General features: G+C 38.8%; 1 protein-coding gene across 1 annotated transcript in view; it reads left to right on the top strand.

Moving 5' to 3' along the window:
* LOC134532284 (potassium voltage-gated channel subfamily KQT member 1) overlaps positions 1–22137 on the top strand; it is a 371136-nt gene that overhangs the window by 307882 nt on the left and 41117 nt on the right. The window lies entirely within an intron of this gene.

Raw genomic sequence — 22137 nt, 5'->3', positions numbered from 1 at the left:
TAAGGAGATTTTGCAAAATAACATAATACTTAATTAAAATTATTTTATTCTTAAAGTCAAATACTCAACATCATTTTAAAGAACATTTAAATAGCGGGATTACAATTTAAAACAATAATCTCTTTACTTCCTTAACGATTGAACGACCTTACAAGAGAGAGAATGAGAGAACTTCACTAAACACTTCCCTAGTCCTTCCGAATACCTCAAATCATAATTAATACTTAAAATTAAAACAAAGATAAGTCCATACTCACATTTTCCGAAAAGCCTTTCTTGATCGATTACTTTAAAAAAATAACGTAGGGGCCTCTCCTGCCCTTGAAATCCCGAACGAACATTACATTTTAAAAACTATGACGCGTGACCCCTGACGAGGGCCATAGCCTCCGCCCGAAAGCTTGAATTCCTACATCACGAACGAACTAACAACTCGTGACCACAGGTGAGACGCATAGCCTCCGCCTGAGTGAGCCTGAATTCCTACATCACGAACGAACTAACAACTCGTGACCACAGGTGAGACGCATAGCCTCCGCCTGAGTGAGCCCCGAGTCACCACTCACTTGCGCTTAAATTCGCGCGCCCTGCCGCGCCTACCATAACAAAAGCTCGTTATTGAAGTCAAATTTACTAAACAACTAACTAGAACATCTGGGAAGACTACCCCCCCTCTACCCCAATGTGCAGGCCACACCGCGCGGCTTGTTACGACAGCGCGCCCCAGTAACTGCGGCCCGTGGCTGCGCCAGCGCGCGGCCAAACAAACAAACAAAATTCTGCAAGCCCGCAGCGCGCCGCGCCGGCCCCGTGCCCCAATTACATGGTCACGCCACTTGCGCTGACGAGTGAACAGAGCAGCCAGCCCAGAGTCCCGTCAGTAAAGTCCCTAAATTTGATTTCAACAACCCTGCAAAATTTCAACCCGCGACAATATTTATTACACTCGGTATTATTTTAAAGAATTATTGTACACTAGCTGCCCAACCCGGCTTCGCACGGCTATACTAATGGAAAAACATTAAGCCACATCTCCCATTTACAGTAATGGTAAATAAAAAAATTCACTGAAAATTTATTACAATGCTGTATAATGTACCGGAGAGAAAATTAATAGCACCGATGGTTTCCCGACTCGTGCACGCAATGTACAACTGATGTACCCGTACTTCGCTACGGCAGTCTACAGGCAGATCACTCTTGCGCCTCTCATTATACATGCCCCTCCTTGTGGGTACGCCACTGCCACGCGATGCCCGTTGTCATGGAGACGCAGAAGGCATGAACAATGCAAAATCCTGTTCTCATGCAGACAAAGTACCCACTGTTGCCTGGTTTTAACCACCCATGGGATCTAATTTTCGGAAAATGTCATCCTGCGTAACATAAGGAACATTACTGTGAAGTTTCAAGTCTGTAAAATATATATACTTGAAAAAAAAGGGCAATAAAAAAACAAATTAAACACAGAGAGAGGAAAAAACAATAGTTTAGGTTTGCGATTTAAAGTGATAAAAAGTATTTAAATACTAATTGAAATCTTATGAGGGCACTGATTGCTTCGTTGTTAATATAACACGGGTGTTTTTACTTGTATGGGAAAATTAAGAATGATCAGGCATCTAGTGCGTGGCAACAATGTTAATAGGCAATAGGAAATAAACTTCTAGCGCCTGCGGCATTGTCAACACACACTTCGTACGTGTACTGCATGTTGTATCTAACCCCCTCCAACGCATTTGATTCTAAATTGGACTTTTAGTAAGTATCCCTAATGTTATTGATAATATAATATAGCCTATAGCCTTCCTCGATAAATGTACCTACTATCCAACACTGAAACAATTTTTCAAATCAGACCAGTGGTTCCTGAGATTAGCGCGTTCAAACAAACAAACAAATTCTTCAGCTTTATAATATTAGTATATATTATATTTCGTGTCCGTTTTTCTTATTATAAGTGTATTTGCAATATGAGAACACATGAATTTGTTCGTTACCGAGGTTAGATGTTGCACATCACCAGCCAGTGCCGAAAAACTTGCTCACATATATTTTTTTATTATTATTTTATTTGATGTCAGTGCTCTGCACGGGCGTTAGCTTTTCTCGACGGATCAACTCCCCGCGCCGCGCTAACGGGCGTCAAAGTTCGGCGGCGAAAGATTTTTTCCTCCGTGACGGGGGTAGTGGCAAGTTGTCGACATGTGACTCGCACAAACACCCTCCCCCTCCTCTCCACCAACCATCTGAGGGAAACTTCCCTCGTACCAACTACGTCTTTCGCGTCATCTTCGCTCGAGAAGACGTCCTCGCCAGAAGAGCTGCTATCTTCCGTGAAGAAGACACCCCCCCCCCCCCCCCCCGCCCCGCCCCCTCCCCCAGTCACACACTTGTTCGTTGTCGTTGTTACCGGGGCACCTGTACAACACGACACGGGAACAAGCGTGCAATCTTTACCGTGTTAACAATTTTAAGGGTCCCGCCTTACCCCCGGCACACACACACGGCGCGCAGACCATCAGGAAAATCAACACGATTTTGACAAATACTCAAGATATCTGAAAGGGGTCCGCGTACGAAAGTCATTTAATAATTCGTTGAGGGCCGATAAGTAGTTTTGTTTCTATATTAAGTTTGTAATCTGTATTTCTAAGAGGGTTAAAATCGCTAAAAGGCGTGTTTTCAGAGTAATTTTTAGTCATAAATCAACGGGAACAGATTCTTGAGAGCATTCAAGGACTTGGATTACACCTTTATCTTCGTTTCTCGGCCATATAGTGTTATGGTCACCGCCCAAATTCCATAGTTGCCCTGTGCACGACGAGAAGACTGCGTGGCAGTTCAGAGGAGACACCGCGCTAGAAGCACCAGAAAGCGTCGCGCTTATCATTCCGCCTCACCGACACAGATATGGCCCAGACTATGCGGGTGGTAGTCAGGGAAACCATTTACACATTTTAATAACCAGATAAGACAGCGCGGTTTTTTTTTTTTGTTTAGTATAAAATGAAACTGCTCCGATAAAAGCGAAAAAGACTTGGAAACATTACAAACCCTGGCTTTGGACATGGTTTTCAACAAGGAATTTTATTAAAATAATGCCCAACTTGTTAAAAAAATTCATCAAATCGTTAACACTACAAAGTTTCCCTTTGGCATTTTGAACTTTGGTTTTGCGCCATCCGACACAGATGGCAGCACCACGTTTCCGTTTCCATGCGACTTCTGTTCCGTTCACGAGATTTCTCCTACCAAATGCTGTGTCTCGAGACCTGAGGTGTTAGATATATAGCCAGTCATTGGGACTGTCAACAGAAGTGAAAACTTAAAACTTTGTTTTTAAATGTGTAATGTGACATCATTTCTTCGTCAAATGTACGTAAAAAATGATTTTGGTATTATATCAGTACGATGTCAGCATGATATCATTCATCCTTACATCATTTTTTTTTAGTCACAACAGATGTCAGTGGTATGTCAAAATTACGTAAAAAAAATTCATTACCTAGCTATGACTTACCAGTGATGTCACACCTAGGTCATGTATTCACGTGGTCACATTAACTTCACTTAAATGCTACTGCAGCATGTCGGTGATGCGAACTCACAAGATTTTTTACCCATCCAAAAAAAAAAAAAAGAGTCCAACACGCACATGATACAATCTAGTATATACTTATGTATTAGTGTATATATTCGTATACATGTACATAGGGGCCGCTGCGATTCGCCAGCCTGGCGCAACACGTCACTAGCATGTCCGGTGACGCGAACCCCAAAAGTTTTGCCCCTACCGAACATCGCTCAACGCGGCTAAATAAGTTTTTTCGCTTCAAAAAAAAATGTTGCAGTGTATGTAGTATAATTCGCCAGTTCCTGGGACAGCCGAGGCGATCGTTCAGGTGCACGGTCCCGGAAGAGCGGGGCGAGAGAGGTGCACCTCCACGGTGAACGAGCCCGGCGAGACGGCAGTCGGGAGTGGACGGGTTTCAGCACGCCATAACGCGGACGGCGACACAAAAGCTGCACGGCTCTTCTGGGGTTCGCGTTGAGAAGGGTTTGGGGGAGGGGGAAGGGGAGAAGGGGGAAGGGGGAAATCATTTTCCGCGCTCGTAAATTCCCGAGGTAACAGGAGATTTTTTTTGAATACGAATGCGAGGCAGTGATGCTCCCGCGTCTCTCTTTGCGAAAATGCTGAAAGTGGGGAAAGAGGGGAGGTTGGGTTAAATGTATCTTCCCTCGCGGAAAAGAGGAGGAAACGAGAACTCCAGAAGGAAAAGCGAAGTGAAGGAACAAGACACAGAGGGAAAGGAAATTGAACAGCTGCCACGTCTGAGAAATGTTGTTTATTTGAGGAACCAGCCCTAGAGGTAGTGAGTATCTGTTTTGGTGGGAGGGGGTGGAGAAGGGGTTAGAGGAGCAATAGTGAAAGGACAGTTTGTTGGTCTTGTGAATGCTGAAATGTTCTTAGTGGACTGTGTGGAAGCTAGTAAAAGAAATATATATATAAGTAAACGGGAAATATTCGAAAGGTGAGAGTGGCGTAGATGTGATACAACATAGTATAATGATTTTAAAAAAGTTCCATTTTTTTTCTTCAAAATTTGCCAAAATAAAGCCTGTTTCTGAAACATTTTGATCCCGCTTTGGTGAGGCAAAATCAGCTGCGAAAAATCAATTTAGTGGTCACCAGAAAATATTTTTTAAATATTCACCTTGCCGACAATTTTAATGTGCTGTCGGCGGTATTGCTGATCATTAAAAAAAAAGGCTTTAGTCAATTTATTTAACAGTTTTGTAGAAGCAAAAAATTTATTTTTTCAACACAAAATATTTTCAGAGAAAATACTTTAAAATTTTGAATTTTTAAGTTTGTTTTTAGCTTGTTTTCGATTCTTTTTAATGGAAGTTTTTCAAGAAAAAGAAACTATTTATTGATTAAAAAATCTCTCGGTTAAACAAATCTTGATCAAATAATATACGATCAAAAAATCCAATCTTGGTTTTGATCAGTCTTTTTTCTAACATGTTTATCAAATCTGCCTTCGTGTTTTTATATCGCATAGGATCTGTTTCATAGGCTTTTTATTTAAATTCTTCTTTGAATTATTATTCTACGCGTTTTAATTTTGGTGTCAACTATTGTAGTAACCCGCAATTATTTTATTCCATTCAAACAATCTTCTAGTCAAAAATGAAATAAGTGTAAGATCAGGAACCACAGGGATGGTTTGGATAGGAAATCAGTTATGAACTGTAGTCAGTGATCATGCCAAAATTTAACCACGGAAGACCTAAATTGGGATTTTCGGAGCCGGAATTCAAACTTAATTCGAGTATGTTGCACCGACACACTGCATCGCATCGCCCCAAAGAACTCCAGGAAGCTTTCGGTAATGTTGTTTGATGGTGCCCACCTAATTAGGAGTGTATTTGTGTTAGTGCTGGTGCTTCTAGCGCGGTGTCGACTCTGAGAGCAAGGTTGCTGACAGGCGCGCAGTCTTCTCGTCGTGCATGGGACCACTGTGGTAAACATTATACGGCGGAGAAATAAAGATAAAGATTTATTAGTAATGTTCGCAGGCTTTCACGGCCATTTTCAGAAGTAGCTTGGCTTCTAGGTTGTAGCCACGTCCTTGGCAAATAATTCGCCGACGTTTCGGTCGAAATTGCAGTCGCCGTCGTCAGGAAGCCGTTACCTACTCATTAACTCATTAACGTAGGTAACTGCTCTCTGATGATGGCAACTGCAATGTCGACCGAAACGTCGGTGAAGTATTCGCAAAGGACGCGGCTACAACCCAGAAGCCAAACTACTCCAAACATAAATATTTAATGCAAGTCCGTTAAGCGTTTCATACCTAACATTATTATGAAAACACGCGTTTTAGCCATTCTTGCACTCTCATAAAAATACAGTTTCAAAAAAAATACGGAATTACTCAACCGTCCTCAACCCATTCCTAGATAATATTTGTCGTAAGCATACACCACTCTGATAACTTGAGTAGCTACCTCTAGTGTGTGCCCGGGTCAGACACAAAAACGTTGGATACATAATTTAAAGCAGAAATAGTGGCAGTATATTTCCCATTAAAGAGAACATGGGTCGTCGAAGAACATATAGGTCGACGCCTCTGAAGCCAACGTTATCTGGACTCAAATCCCGGTGGTGTTTGAGACGGTTTTTTTTTTTTTTAATGAGGGAAATGTGGCGGTCGTTGCCGTGGGTATGGTGGTTTCCTCAGAGTGCTCCAATTCGATCCGCCAATGCTCGTCACCTTTTATGGTATCTGAAGACTTCGATGTCGAGGATACGCCTTAGCCCATTAAGTAAATCCAACACTTTTGTACACTGATTGCTTTATTGTATTGTATTTAGCAAACAAATAATTGAATTAAATATTTTGCTAACTTTATAAAATCTCATAAACTTAGGCTTAGAGTTTTATTACAGTAGTGTATTTGCATTTGTAACTTTGGAAAATATATTATAATACAGTATAATTGTAAATTGTTAACCATTTATTTTTACTCAGGTTATAAAGTATAGTTACTGTCAGTTGCCTGACATCCCTGAGATCCGAAACATTTATTCCATTCTATTATTGTTCATTTGTTATAATTTAGCTTATATAATTGTGTATTTGAACGTATTTTCTCTCTCTGTTTGTTTCTGTTTTTTTTTTGTACTTGTATAGTGCCAGCCTGTTTTCGACAATGTCTGTTCAATTGTATCGAAAATAAATGAATAAACATCTTTACAAGACCGTAAATTCGCTGGCAGTCAATGAAACATCTGGATGTATCAGAGCGGATAAAGAATGTCAATGGACGGGCATCTGCGAAGCGAAGCGAGAGAGGAGGCTGGTGCTTTGAAGATCGCTGATTCGCGGAAAGTAGGGAGGGGGACTTAGCTTAGCGAGACGACGACAGCGCCGCGCCGCCATCTTTAATTACGAGCGCAAATCACAGGGCGCGGCGGTAGCCCGGTCTTTACGAGGCGACGCAGTGGAGTGCTGGTCCCTTAGAGCCAGTTTACGATCGAGTGCTCGAGACGTACCAGTGATCCGAAACGTAACTTAGAAAGTCACCACTTAGAACAGCCGTGACTTAAAATTCCCAAAAAAGAACTGTCTTAAGTCAGAACAATCGTTACGACAGGCCAACTGTTCGAGATTGTAGTATTTGCTTGCCGGTGTTTTTTACAATTTTTAAATATCTTGAAGTATTATAAATACAATTCTACATTAATTCATTCGTTCTTTTTTCTTATCGTCATGTACTTCTCGTTTTAGTGCAGAGTTATGAATTTTGTACTGAAAGAAAAGTTTTTCGCCACATTATGCAGGACGGTCATGATGCTTGAATATGGGGGGAGGGGGGATATTCCAGCGAAATCGTCTGGGGATTTTGATGTGTAAAACTTAGCTATTGGTACACGGAATTTGGTATGAGTAATTTCGTTAATGGAACGGAAGTTGCACGGAACGAAAAATGTGTAACCATGGTGCTGCCATCTGTGATGGATGGCGTGCGCCAAAGTTTAAAAAAAACTATTAGGGATATTTATGTATTAAATATTCAGTAAATTTTAACAAAATCTGGTGTATTTTAGTAAAATTACTTGTCGAAAATTAGATTTAAACCCGAGGTTTGTAACCTGGATAAAAGCTCACCCAGTCACGAAAAATAAAACAGACTGTGCTACAGTGTTTTTACTCTCGTCTAGACTTGAAATCTTTTCTTAGAAAACCTATCACTGTAATTCAGTACGGAAGCAAGAGCGTCTTGATTGGCTCGGCCAAATAAGGCAATGGCTTGTTTTACAGACGGTCAGAAAAAGCAAGAAAGAAATCTCTGGCGCAGGCATAAAATATTGCACTCTAATAGGAGTTCAGATTTTTTCGCGTAAAATGCCTTCTTCTAGACATAGAAAATTGCGTTCTTTTCTGGTATCAGACACCTGTACACAAACAATTCGATGCCTTTTTTTATGTATTAACATCTTAACTCTCGGCTACGGCATTTGGTAGCAGTAATTTCGTGAACGGAACAAAAATCGATTGGAAAGGAAATGTGTAAGTCTCAGAAACCTCGCAAAGATGGCGCATACACGCGATTCGTCAGTGTATATTAATTTTCATGAATATTGGGGAATGTACTAGGCGTAATAGTGTGCCGAAATAAATGTTATAAAAATGCTACCATCCTTTAATACAATATGTTATAATTTATAAAAACATAATGACACCTAAATAATACGCATTACAATTTGTAAAATCTCTAAATCAACATTAAAATGTAGAGATAGCACACCTTTCGTCATACTGTAGAGACACAAGAAATTGTTAGCTACATATATAATTACAATTTCATATAAATATAATTTTATGATGAAAATTTTTACTGTTAAATCTTAAAAGTTGAATAAGCTCAATAAGGATAAGGTTTGTTGGTAGGAAGTATTTACAGACATATTTCTGTCATTTAAGAAAAAAAACAAATACACAGATACCTATTGTTGTATGTGTTTAATGTTTCAGGTTAATTTTGTTTTATTTTATCTATTGGACTGAAACTTGTGGTTTAAAAGTACCTAAAAGATTGCGCCGCGTTCGTAGTGCTATAGAGAACCGACAAAATTTTACAGATTTTTGACGCCGTGTTTGATCGATCACCATTTTCCTGGCTAATAATGTATAGGTATTTTTTTTAAGTTCCGCTTATTTCTTATGATTATTTAAGTTTTAAAAAATGTATCCCAGGATAGTTTCACTACCATAAAGCTTCCTTTGGCACACCGATACACTTAGTACATCCCCTGATGTTTGCCACACATGGGTCCGCCATCTTGTCGACTTCGGCTCGTGGCTATAGCAAGCATGCGCATTGGACTTTCAACTGGTCAAATTTCCGTCGTGTAATGCGCGCTTATTTCATTGCATTTCTGGTGCATACTAAAATTTCTTCCGTCAACGCTCCTAAAGAAGTATAACCACAAAAACGCAGGCAATGATAATTACGATCTAGGGGGAAATGTCACATGTTCAGCGTTGAAGCATTTACATGCGACGCATTGGGGTACTCCTGTTGTTCGGCTTAACCCTGAGAAATTTATAGTACCAACTTGTTAAACAGATTTATAGCAAGGTTTCGAAAAGCGGAAACATTCTTACCGTTTTTCCTTAAAATTAATACTTTTGGTATATTTACCACCCTCGGAATTATTTTAAAGCATTCTACGTTATATTTCATGTCGGATTTTCGTTTTATAAGTTTTTTTTTTTTTTTTTGCAACATGAGTACATATGAATTTTCTCATTACCGAAGTTAGATGTTTAAACATTGATAACTCGCTCACATTCACCTTCTGTCCGGATTGCATATGATTGTATAAAATTAATTGTGGTACTTTCCTATTGGTTTTTTGCCCTTTGGGACGTCATATTACCCACGAACAAATAAAAAAATTCTAGTAAAGCGTGTAACGATATATCATTTATGTTTTAGCCTGCATCCAAATAGTGACGGTAAGTTTGCAGGTCTGGAATAATTTACATTTTGAGTACCTCAAGTCACGGCCAAAACCAAAAATACAGATGCTAAGAATATTTCATGACGCTGTTTAAATTTATCTCGTATGAAATTAAGTTATCTTATATAGCTTTCCAAATCCCTGGCTCCCACCTGATTTATCGAACTGGTGTGGAGATTCCGTAACACGTGAGACTTCGTGGTATTGCTGTTCAAAGTCACCTCAAAATTGAAGGTTGTTATGCTTACAATATAAGTAAGGACCTGACAAAATTCGCGGAATCATTTCGCGATAGGCTAGAATTGAAATATATTTTGGCCTTTTCGCTGCTTCAGTGATTGGGTCACAGTTTACATGAAGGACTCTGGGCCAATGAAAAACCTTCAACAAAAGACGTTTCTAATCACGATAATCCCAGTTAACAGATGTCACGGGTCAGTAGCCAATAAGCAGATGTAATTTTCCCGAGTGCATAGAGAATCATGGAGTCTATCCTAAAAGTAATCATAATCGCTAATTTTTCCGGTATCTTAATAGAAGATGTATAATAATAATCTTATAATAAGTGGCTACATCGACTACCGAACATTATATTTGCGACGGAAATTTCAAACTATATAATAAAATGACTGCGATAAATGCAAAACAAAGTCTTTAAAAAAATACTAAACCCCGACTGTGGACCTAATTATTGGCAAATGTGTTTATTAAAATACTGCCAATCTTGTTAAAATTATTTAAACAGTTAAAACTCTTAAGTTTCCGCACACGTAATATGATTACAGATTATCAGGCATAGATTATTGTTAACAGAACCGTAAAGATAATGAAAAAACCGCATGATTTTAATTAACTTCTACACCACAGAAAATATTTTTCTGTACTCTTACAAAAGATTTCTTTGGGTACCAGTCGCCAAGAAATAGTTTGCAAAACTACAAGAAAGACATTGTATGTTTTTACAACACACTGCTATAAATATTTTTGCATATATAAAATACGGTTATCGAGATAAAACTGAGTTTTTCTTACTAAAATTAGTGCATAATTTTATATTTTTATTCATGTTTCATTCAAGCATTTTTTTAACCAGTGAAAAGATAATGGAATATTCAATCATTTTATTTTGTTTTGTTATGCTTACTAATGTAGGCAGTAAATACTGGAAATCTATCCAGGGAACGGTTTACAAACAACTTTAACTACTGGAGGTTTTGGGACAACACAAAGTATAAATTTCCGGGTAAGAATCTGAACCCAATATTAGTGAAAACACTATTTTGTAGTGATAAAAAAAATTTTCATGCAAATGTACATATTAACAAATGTCTGTAATTTGACGTAAATAATTCTGTTAAGTTTGCAAAAGTTATTACAGTGTAATTCTTTTGAGAAAATTGGTTGTCTGTAAAGTCCGTTTACGGAATATAGTTTAACGTGACAACGTCATAACAAAACATTGATGAAATGATTGCATACTTTTATGAATAAAATTGAATCATTTTTATTGAATTATCACTATTTTGTATGGATACAAAGGAGTGAAATGAAAATTACAATTTAATTGATAAATTTACTTTTATTTGCACTCATTAATTCAAATATGTTTATTACTTTAACGAAGAGATTATTTTAATTATAACTTTTATACGTGTTTGCTATTTAACTTCTTCCAATCTGTGTTTTTCTGTTAAGGATATGACGATGATAGGAAAAGTAGGAAACGAATGGGAGTGTTTAAAGTTTAATGTGCCTCGAAAAAGTCAAATGGAAGTATGTTCCAATCGAGTGGAAGAGAGATAGATGCGGCGCAAGCGTACAATGAGCGTAACGGGACAAAGTGTAACGGGACAAAGTGCGTAACGGGACAATGTGCGTAACGGGACAATTAGTCATCCTTTTTCGTGCGTGCAGCCGGCGTTCATCGTTTTATTAGACGTCACGTCAAAAAAAAAGGGTGTTATACCTACCAATGAAAAGCCATTTTTTTTTTCAAACACTTTCTTTGTTAGTTCACCGTCGAAACAGCGTGGTTGTACTGCACTGGTCACGGGCCAGTGTAATTTGCGATTCAGAGCCGCGGCCAGTGTTTACACTGGAAGGCAAGCGAGCAGAATAAGTAAGCACCCGGCACGCACAGGCCTACCAACCTTGTTGTTTTTGCACCGTGCCTGTTTCCCGCATCGCCACGGATCGATTTGCGTGTGTGACTTAGTGTGCGAAATCGGGCGACACCTGAGCACACACGCGGTGAAATATTCGAATTTGCAGTCAGCTATTTTGTAAGTAAATGTTATTTTATATCCCCCCCCCCTTCTAATGTTATTATTGAATTTTATTTAAAGAGATAACATTTTTTTGTAAATGGAATTACAGTGATTAGTAAATTTGCACATTGACACAAAAACAACTGTGTCACTACACAATAGTGTCCGTAATAGTTCCGGGTTCGGATTCTTGCCCGGACATTTATGGTTTGTGCTGTCCCAAGGCCTCCGATGGTAAACCATTCCCGAAATAGCTTTCCGTTACCAACTCCGCACATTAATAGGCATAATAAAACATAATAAAAGACATATTGTTGAAAATTCGATTGTCTTTTCGATGGTTTAAAAACTTTTGTTTGAATGAAACACGAATTAAAATATAAAATCAAGCATTAATTTTCGTAAGAAATGCTCAATATTATCTCGAAAATCGTACTTCATATACGCAAAAATAACAATAGCCTTGTGATATATAAAGTTACAATATGTTTCTTGTAGTGTTTATGTATTACAAGCCATTTCTTGGTAACCATTTTCCAAAGGAATCTTTTGTAAAAGTACAGAAAAAAAAATGTTTTTTGTGCGTAGTCTCAAGCTGCGATGTCCATTAATGCGGCCAGATGCACATGAAGGTGAGTGGTCAAGTACGCATCTCCCACTAAGGAGATTCAGGATCTAAACCCCACCAGGGTCAAAAACCCGGAGTTTTTACAATTGAGAAACGTGGTGGACGTTACCGTAAAATCGGTTGTTTTTGACGTGACGTCTAATATATCGATGAACGCCGGCTGCACGCACGAAAATGTGTCCCGTTACGCACAATGTTCCGTGACCTTGTGTCCCGTTACTCTCATTTTTCAGTTACGTTGTGTTCCGTTACGCTCATTGTTCCGTTACGCTGTGTTCCGTTACGTTGTCGGCGAGTGCAGTAATAATAAGTTCTGTTACAATTGACTAAAAAATTATGGTGATTCATATAATTGATGATAGATATTTGATTACAGTTTATTTATATGAAAACTCGTTCATAATTATATTTAAACTTTATAGCTAAACGCCAGTTTGTAAAACTAAGTCATCTACACGTGAACTGTTTCGTCGACTGTTTATAAAGTGAAGTAAAAAGTTAATGTAATTTTCATTGCTTATTACAACAACAATTTCGGCAATAAAGGTTAATTATTCTTGCATTTTAAAAATCTGATTACTAGTATAATTTCAAGTATTTATTCTTTTATTATTAAAATAAAAATGATTCAATTTTATTCATAAAAGTATGCAATCATTTCAACAATGTTTTGTTTTGAGGTCAAGTTAAACTATCGTCCGTAAACCGACTTTACAGACAACCAATTTTTTTTTTTTTTTTCGGGGTACTCCCTTTCACCTGGAACCAGTTCATTCCGACAATGTTCCATCCTCACGCGCACCATGCCTCAACGCCACTAGCGGCCCCAATGTCTACCGCCTACCCGGGAACTCATACTGTGTACAGAAGCTTCAGTGATTTGAATACTACTAAGATATCCGAATTGGGGTTTGTATCCGGAAATCATTTAATAATACGCTGAGGGTGGATTGCATTAATGATTTCGTGGCATACCAAACTACATTTTTAAAATATATTGTAAACGCTAAAACTCTTAGTTTGACAATAATTTTTATACGTGAGACATCCTGTACAGATCCTTGAAAGCACTCAAGGGCCTTAAATTACACCTTTATCTTTATTTTATGGTTGACGCTAAAATTTGCACAGTTTTCCTGAACGCGACGAGAAGAGTGCGCGTCAGTCTACAGTATTGCGCTTAGAGGCGATACGTGTGGTGAGTTTTTGCTTGAACATGGCTGCATCTATAGTAATTTCTTGTCAGTTTGAATTGTCAGCAGGGTATCCACATTCTGTAAAGACAGGGTAGTCGGATTTTTTCAAGGAAAGTAGCGGAATTCACTTGAAATCCTGGAAAAGTCATGGAAATTTTTTTCCAGTGATAAGTAGTTTGAAGGAGATATATCGTGCTCTAGTCTGACTGTGAAAGCATTTTTAATGGGTTTCAAGTGCACCATCATACACATTACAAAAAGGTTTATTCAAGGTTCTGTTTGAGTTTTCATTTGTGTATTATAATTGTATGCCAGTAATGGGAGATGGTGGAGGCGGGGTTTTCTTTATTTCAATCTTAAATTGTTGGGAAAATTTTCGAACAGGGAAATTTGGTTGGAGATTTGTGTGGACATCCTGTTTTATTTAAGGAAGCACCAGCGAGCGTCACACTTTTCATTCTGCTTCACTAACACAGATACACTCCTGGCCAGGTGGGCTAGGGACACGAGGTTATTCGCATTAGTATACGGCAACAAAAACAAAGCTGCAAACTACTGTGCATTTTAATATCTCCGGTGATCGGATCATACATTCATTCGACACGCCGTGAAACTAATCACTAGAGACCGGAAAAATTCGCGGATTCATTTCGCGATAGGCTAGAATCCAAACTAGTTCAACTTCATGCTGCTTCAGTGATTGGACTACAGTTTACCTGAATGACCCTAAGCCAATGAAGAATACTCAACAAAAAAAAACAGCGAATCACGAGCATGCCAGTTGACAGGTGTTGCGGATTAGTAGCCAATCACTAATCAGCAAGTGTAATTTGCATAAGTACATGGAGGAACGTGGAGTCTATCCTAGAGGTCATTGAAACCGCGAATTTTTCCAGTCCCTACTAATCACTAACTTGCCAAAAAAAACAACCCTGATATCACAGTCATGAGTACTCAGGGCAGTACGTACGATGTGGCAGCAGCCAATCAACAAACGACACTGCTCTGGTTATGTGGCCTGGGGCCAGATAGAAAAAAACGCAAGAAAATTTTCAGGTCTCTTTGTTCGTTACACAGTTGAAACTTAGCTGAGGTGTAGTTAAGTTACTTTTGCTTGATGTAATTCCTCTCTCGCGTCTGAATCTTCGAGCCGGCGTGGGCGATGGAGTGGAACGAGCAACTTGTTGGCGTCGTGTTTTCCGCAAACAGAATACATCTGTCGACTAGAATAAACTCAGGAAAATGAAAAAAAAGGTGTCTTCGAAACCGCGAAAACACAAGAAAATTGACATTATCTCAGTCAGAAAACAGCATCAGTAATTATCGTACTCCAAATTTTCTTCGTGTCTTGAAACCGAATAGATCTTATTGATAAATTCGTTCGTAAATATATTTTTTTACTAATATTAAAACAACCTTAGGTAAAATAAATAAGAAGCTCAGTAAATATTCATTATCGTTAGCGTGATCAAAGTTCGAGTAAAAAAATTTAATCGTTTTCTTTTTCACCATGTCTGAGTTGGTGACGTGGATGTAAATTATATCAGTACAAACTGTATTTTGTGCGGGGAAAAAAATTGCAGCTATTTTGGGACGGGTTACGTTTACTCAAATGTGTTTTGGTAATAGTAATTATAGTATAAATTTTATCCTCCTAGATAGACCGAATGTATTTAATTAGTTATAAATTCGTCCATATTTAATTTTTTTTATCAATATTAAAACAACCTGAAGTAATACAAACAAATATGAATTTATAAGAAGCTCAGTAAAAAATGCCTGTTCAAACAAGAAAAAAGATTTTTTTTTCTTTTTTACCATGTCAGAGTTGGTGACAGATGGAAATTATAACTGTAGAAAATGTATATATGCGGGAGGATGTAGGCATTTCGGGGTATCTATATATATTGAAAGGTTTTTTGGTAATAGTTTGTAATTGTAGTATAAATGTTGTCCTGCTATTTGGAGCAATGGGGCAGATAAAACGGGGAATACTCGGAGAAATAGGCTGAAGGAATAGTTTGGAAACCCTGTGGCGTATGCAATTTCGCCATTGTCGTTATTATCGAACTATATTGAAAGGTTTTTTGGTAATAGTTTGTAATTGTAGTATAAATGTTGTCCTGCTATTTGGAGCAATGGGGCAGATAAAACGGGGAATACTCGGAGAAATAGGCTGAAGGAATAGTTTGGAAACCCTGTGGCGTATGCAATTTCGCCATTGTCGTTATTATCGAACGACGCATTGCGGGCGAAAATCTATTTCTGTTGCGCGCAAAATGACATGCGAATTAAAATTTCTGTGGCAAATTATCGCCAATCATCCTGTTTCGGAAACGTCGCGGTGTTTAATTCAATCCCACGCACATGATTGGTTGATTAATATCCACAGTTATTTTTGATGCGCACCTTTAGTGGCTTGTTTTCCCCGAAATCAGTATTCCAAATTGGAATGTGATGGATCCCGATTTTCAAGTGTCAGAGTAGAGCTTGCACATCATTGTGAAACTTTTTAGTATCAACTGTTTGATAAATTTTAACAAGATGGGCAGTATTTTAATCAAACTTCTTCTCATAAATAAGTATTTTTTTAATTATTTTTGCTTTTACCGGAGCCGTTTCATTATGTAGTTTAAAATTTCAGTATTTTAATCAAATGATTTAATAGTCAACGTATCTGCTCCGGTAACGAATTTTAGCGATGGGTGCGGAAATTACGAGTGATTCACTTCAAGAAATGTAGTTGAAAAAATTTGCGTATACATCTATCACGTTCGGCATTATTTTAAAGAATTCTACGTTTCGTGTCCGAGTTTCATATTATAATTGTGTTTGCAACATGAGAACACATGAATTTCCTCGGTACCGAGGTTAGATGTTACACATCTCTGGCAATTTCTGATCGACTCGCACACATTTTTTTTTATTTCACTTCATGTTGTGTTTAGGTTATTCATAAATATTTGAGGCCTTAATGCCAGGTACTTTAAGTGGGGAATATTTTAGTACTAAAAGCACGAGTGCACGATGTTATATTCTAAGTCACGAACACAAGGTCTCTTTTATTTTTTTTTGGCACGCCATCGAAGTTTCCAGAAGGTGAACGAACCTTGGGACGTTTTTGACGTGAAAACAACGCCGTGGTGTTCCGTTGCTTTTCTTTTTTTTTGTGTGTAAAGAAACCCAAGGCAACACCGCGGCGAGGGAAACAGAAGTTCTCAAGTTCGGGATAGTCCACGAGTATGACAATTCGAGGGATCACCTGCGTTCGTTGCCCAACAGCCAGCCTCGCAGACGGTCACCGAAAAAGTCTCTACTCTCACTCGCCACCAACTCCAATTAATTCGGCAAGCGAGTCAAACTCCACAACTCGTGGGCTTACTCGATTTACTCTTCGGAACACAATGCCCACTTTTTTGTTCCTCTGCATACATTTAATCAGATTTTTTTTAACTTTGACTCGAAACGCGTAAGCTATAAAGTCCAGGCCCATAACTGCCTCTGAAGCTGAGGGATCGCAACACTTGTAGTTCATCAGTGGCGGGCGTGGTGAAGTCAGGTGGCGCGCGGGTTGGTCCGGGGAGGGGGGGGCGGTGCTTGTCTCAGTCGCTCTCTCCTTCCCCACCTCGGCGCCGGGGTTTATATACCTACCCCTATCTGTGCTAGAACCTTCCAGACGCTGGTGGTAGCTTCCACGTGTCCGGGAGCGCTGTTCGAAGCGAAGCCGGGGAGCAGCTGTGCGGGGGTAGGCAGCACCAGAGGTAAAAAAAAACAGGGGAGTACAACCACTGTCGTCACCAGTGTGGCGGGTGGTATCAACCGCGTGGTTAGGGGTCACTACACCCACGTTACCGGAGAAGCGAGTCTAAAACTGTATGTCTCACCTCAAAGCAATGGGCTAAGGTTATACATAATGATAATAAATATTGTTTTATTGCGTCAAAAAATATGTATGTCTATCATGCACGCCCATGAAAAAGTTTTTTTTAATACTCACCACATCTGTCGAATTAACATGCAGCTGTGTTCACTGTGTGAAAGTTGATACTGGTAGCACCCAGCAATACATTATTTATAACCGTAACACATGCAGGTAAACATACTGTACTCGATTTTATGAATTGTTAATATTGGTTTGGCTGCATAATTTCACTCTTGAATAAATTTTCCGTGGGTAACGAGAAAACGTGTATGTAGCTATAGGAGCGGTTACGAGTGTCCACAAGGAAATAGTAGAGAATATTTAATAACAGCGTTTACACACAGTCCCGACTTGTCTCATTTCTTGTTCAGTGGGTTTTTCTCGCATATTAACTACATTTGTACTAATTACACCGTATAACATTTTATAATTAACTAACTGTGCCCATGACGCTTTCCGCGGGGACAGAATAATTTTATAAAGTTATTTTAATTATAAATAATTAACAATTATTGTTAATGAATATGAAAACTATAGTAAGCTTCCTTGTTTGTGTTCCAAAGTCAGAACGAAATAATATTAACTTTTCAGAGGCCATCGAGATAAACTAAGGGACCCTGGGACAAATTATTTTAAAAAAAAATACAAAGACCGTAAACGTTACAGGGGTCGTAACTGTAAACGTCATCTGCTCATATTTCATAATTTGCAGACAAAAAAAATGTTCTCTACTTTAACAAAATATTCCTTTGGAAACCAGTTACCAAGAAACAGCTTGTAATAATACAATAAAGATATCGTAGCTTTGTACAACACATTAATATGGTTATTTTTGCATGCATGAAATACGTTTTACTTAGATTATACTGAGTAGGATTTTTCTTACGAAAAATGGTGCATAAGTTTATATTGTCACTGATTTTTCATTTCAACATAATTATTTTTAAACCATAGAAAAGATAATCTAATATGTAATAGACTTTATTTTTTGTATCATGCTTGTTAGTTTGCGCAGTTAAAGCTGTAAAGCCATTCAGGGAACGGTATACAAATAAATTTAGCTATTTGAGGCACTGGGATAACACCAAAATAAATTCCTGGGTAAGAATCTGAACCCAGTATTACTGCGAACTCTATTTTGTAGTGATATGTTTGTTATAATGGAAATTTAAAATTTTACAAATATCTGTAATTTTTCTGTTCCATTTATTTTAAAAAAAAATCATTAAAATATTACAGCAATGTGCTTTTAATTTTCGTCTTATCACCAGGCAGCAAAATAAAATGTGAAAAATCAATCGCGCCCCCTTGGTGCCGCGAATTACCTCTCTCCCCCCCCCCCCCCCCCCCCCCTTCTTCTTCTCTTCCATTCGAGATTAGAACTACTTCTTGGCTACTGAGTTTTGACCGAGTGTGTATAGTGCGGGCCAGAGTCCTGTGATCTGGGCTCTACAGTTTGATGGAAACATATAGTTCGGAACGGGCATCAGAGTCAAATAGTAGGCGAATAAATAAAGATTTTGTAATAAAAAAATTTATAAAGAACATGGAGGGAAAAAAAAACACAGATGTATGCTAAACGTAATTTCGTAATTTTTTATTACGCCCATTAATCATCATGGTAAATTCCTGAATAAATTCAATGTTTTTAAAAAGTAAGGCAGTATTAATATTAATTTTTTCCCCTGACTGATTTTCTCAAGGTCATTTACTAAAGGTTTAATTTCTATGACCACACAGCTAGAAAATTATTACAACTATAGTCCCATTTTCATAATATTTGTCTTTATAGACTAAATATCTCAAGTAAGCGAAAAACATGGGTGCGTGGTCGACTCTCACGTTAAAAGTGAAACTTCCCATAGAGAGAGAGAGAGAGAAAGAGAATGTGTAGTGCACAAATATTTTTAACACGCTAATTTTACATTGCAAATATTTCTTTATTAGCTTGTTTCCATGTCTAAACGGAATATAATTGGTTTTAGGGTAAATATGTTCGTCGTTTTATGCCTAACGAAAAATGCATCTCTGTTTACTATTCCATCGAGTCTCTCACTCTTGAAAGTTGCACTTTTGGTTACACTCTGATTAGTTATTACCTCTACTTGTCCTTCCAGCTATAAGGGAGTTTCACTTTTTAAAATAAATTGAGCGAGTCTATCAGTACTTGCCAAAGATGTGTAACCTCTAGCCTCGGTAACGAGCAAATTCATGTAGTCTCATGTTGCAAATACTCTTATAATACGAAACTCGGACACCAAATATAACGTAGAATTCTTTAAAATAATTCCGAGCGTGATAAAAATGCGCAAATTATGTTTTCAATCAAATTTGTGGACACGAATCACACGTAGTTTCCGCACCCGTCACTAAAATTCGCTGCCGAAGCAGCTACGCCGACTATCGTATTATTCTATTTGCATAGCCAAATTTTAAACTATATAATAATTCAATGGCCCCTATAAAAGCGAAAAAGACTTGTAAAAATACTATACCCGGGCTTTGAACCTGAATTATAAAAAAATTTGCCCATCATTAGTGAAATTCATTAAACCGTTAACGCCTTTTAATGTTCTCATTTTGGCTCTGTGAACTTTGGTTTGGCGGGACGGCTCCGTGGTTATACATTTCCGTTCCATGTGACTTCCGTTCCATTCACGAAATTGCCCATACCTAATGCCTAGAGACACCTGTATTTCGCGAATACATATCGTGTCAAAGTATTTCACAAAATACTGTAGCTTTTCTCCTGTGGTTATTGGCTGAGGTGTCGTCCCGCTCTTGACGGGGCCAATGAGAATGTGGTCACCGTACTGCTGCACCCTCACAATTTGCCATGACTCTTATAAAAAGCTACAGAGTTTCATGAAATACCTTGAAATGAAATTAAATCGCTAAATACAGGTGTCCCTACGGTAATGCCGCATACCGAGAGCTCTGATGTTTCGTATGAAAAAAAAAATTGCAAAATGCACGCACGCTGGCGAGCTCCGGGCGAGTGTGAACCACGTGCGTCCGTCCGTGGCGTTCGCTGCGTGCTCTGGCGTCCGCACGTCACAGCGTGCGAGGGAGCGAGTCGGGGGTCAGCGCTGTTGACCCGGCCAAAGGGGTGGGGAGAAGGGGGTGTTGCGAGAGAGAGGGGGAGGTGTCCCGTAAACACCAACACAGCGACCTCCTGCGTGAACCTCTCCCCCCCACCACCATACCACGTCGCAAAAACACCCGAACGGTGAACTGAATACCTACGCAAGCGCGTTGCGCGAAATTCCGCTTGAACACGTCGCCCAGACTACGGACGGGCGCAACGGCACGGAAAGTAGGGGGAGCAAGTGGGTTCTGGACCACCTGTGAAACTTCCCTCGACGATAAGAGCCATTTTGAATTTACTTATCCCTTCTCATTCTTTTCTAGGCTTCCAGTCACATGCACCATTCTCTTAATTTCTTCACCCCATTCCTTTAGATTATCAAGTTTTTTATACTATAATTTTTAAAACATGGACTATGATTAGAGTCTGCATTTAATTCACGTTTTAAGTGACTTCTGGATTGAACTTTACAGTTCTCTACACACTCAGGAAAATACCACATGTTCATTGGCTGTCGACTGGAGAGACGTCTCAACTGGGTAGCCTGTGATTCGTTACTTCTCTTCAGGGGTTTACTCACTGGCCAAGAGTCTTCCTAATAAACGGTGTACCAATAGTGGAAGCAGGCAAAAGATATTCATGTTTGAATTTTTTCCTATCGCGAAATGAACCAGAATTTTTTTCCCTGTCTCTAACAATAACTCGTAAGAATCTGGGCTCGAATCCTGATGCCCTGAATTTGGCTTTTTTGTTTTCAATGTTGTACTGAAATATCTTCATTTCAGACTAATGTTGTGGTGGTTTCCGCCCATATAGTCCATGGCGGATTTCTTCTGGAAATTTTCCTGACTCGTGTTGTCACATTTTTGTAAAATGAAAATTGTAATGTAATTTCTCGACTACAGGGAAACTGTAGACTGCAGGGTCTACAGTGACAAAATAGGGATGACTCTCATAGGAGCCGGCTGCCCTACCCGAAGGACAGACCTGTCGTTCCGGCCAGCCTAGAGAATGCGTGAGATGGAGTATGGAGTGGCGAAGGAATGAATTGGTGGGGGAAATGGAGTACCCTGAGAAAACCCACAGGCCACGGCAACGTCCGCCACGTTTCCCACTTGTGAAAAATCCGCATTCTACCACGCCGGAAATTTAATCCGTATCGCCTTCGTACTCCAACCAGTCTACCACTGGTTGTTACATTTATCCGTCTTTAAAATTACTTGTCGAAGATACATAGATAAAATATTACTTAGGGCGGTATTCCAAGACGTTCGGGTAATGTAGCGAATAAGCACTGCCTTGTTGGGATAAAACCGTAACCTGACTCGCGGACATTCTACAGATAGCAGACTTTTCGGAAACGTCGATAGAATTGTTACGGCAAAAATACTATAGAGCACCATTACGCCAAAATAGAACTGCCTTTCTAATTTTCTCATTTACAAGTTACGGTTATTTGTTTTTATGACCATTAAAGTGTACATAATGTATTCTA

Source organism: Bacillus rossius, chromosome 5 (assembly GCF_032445375.1).
Source record: "Bacillus rossius redtenbacheri isolate Brsri chromosome 5, Brsri_v3, whole genome shotgun sequence".
Taxonomy (NCBI): domain Eukaryota; kingdom Metazoa; phylum Arthropoda; class Insecta; order Phasmatodea; family Bacillidae; genus Bacillus; species Bacillus rossius.
Note: the sequence above shows the minus strand (reverse complement) of the source record. Positions and strands in the feature narration are given on the sequence as shown.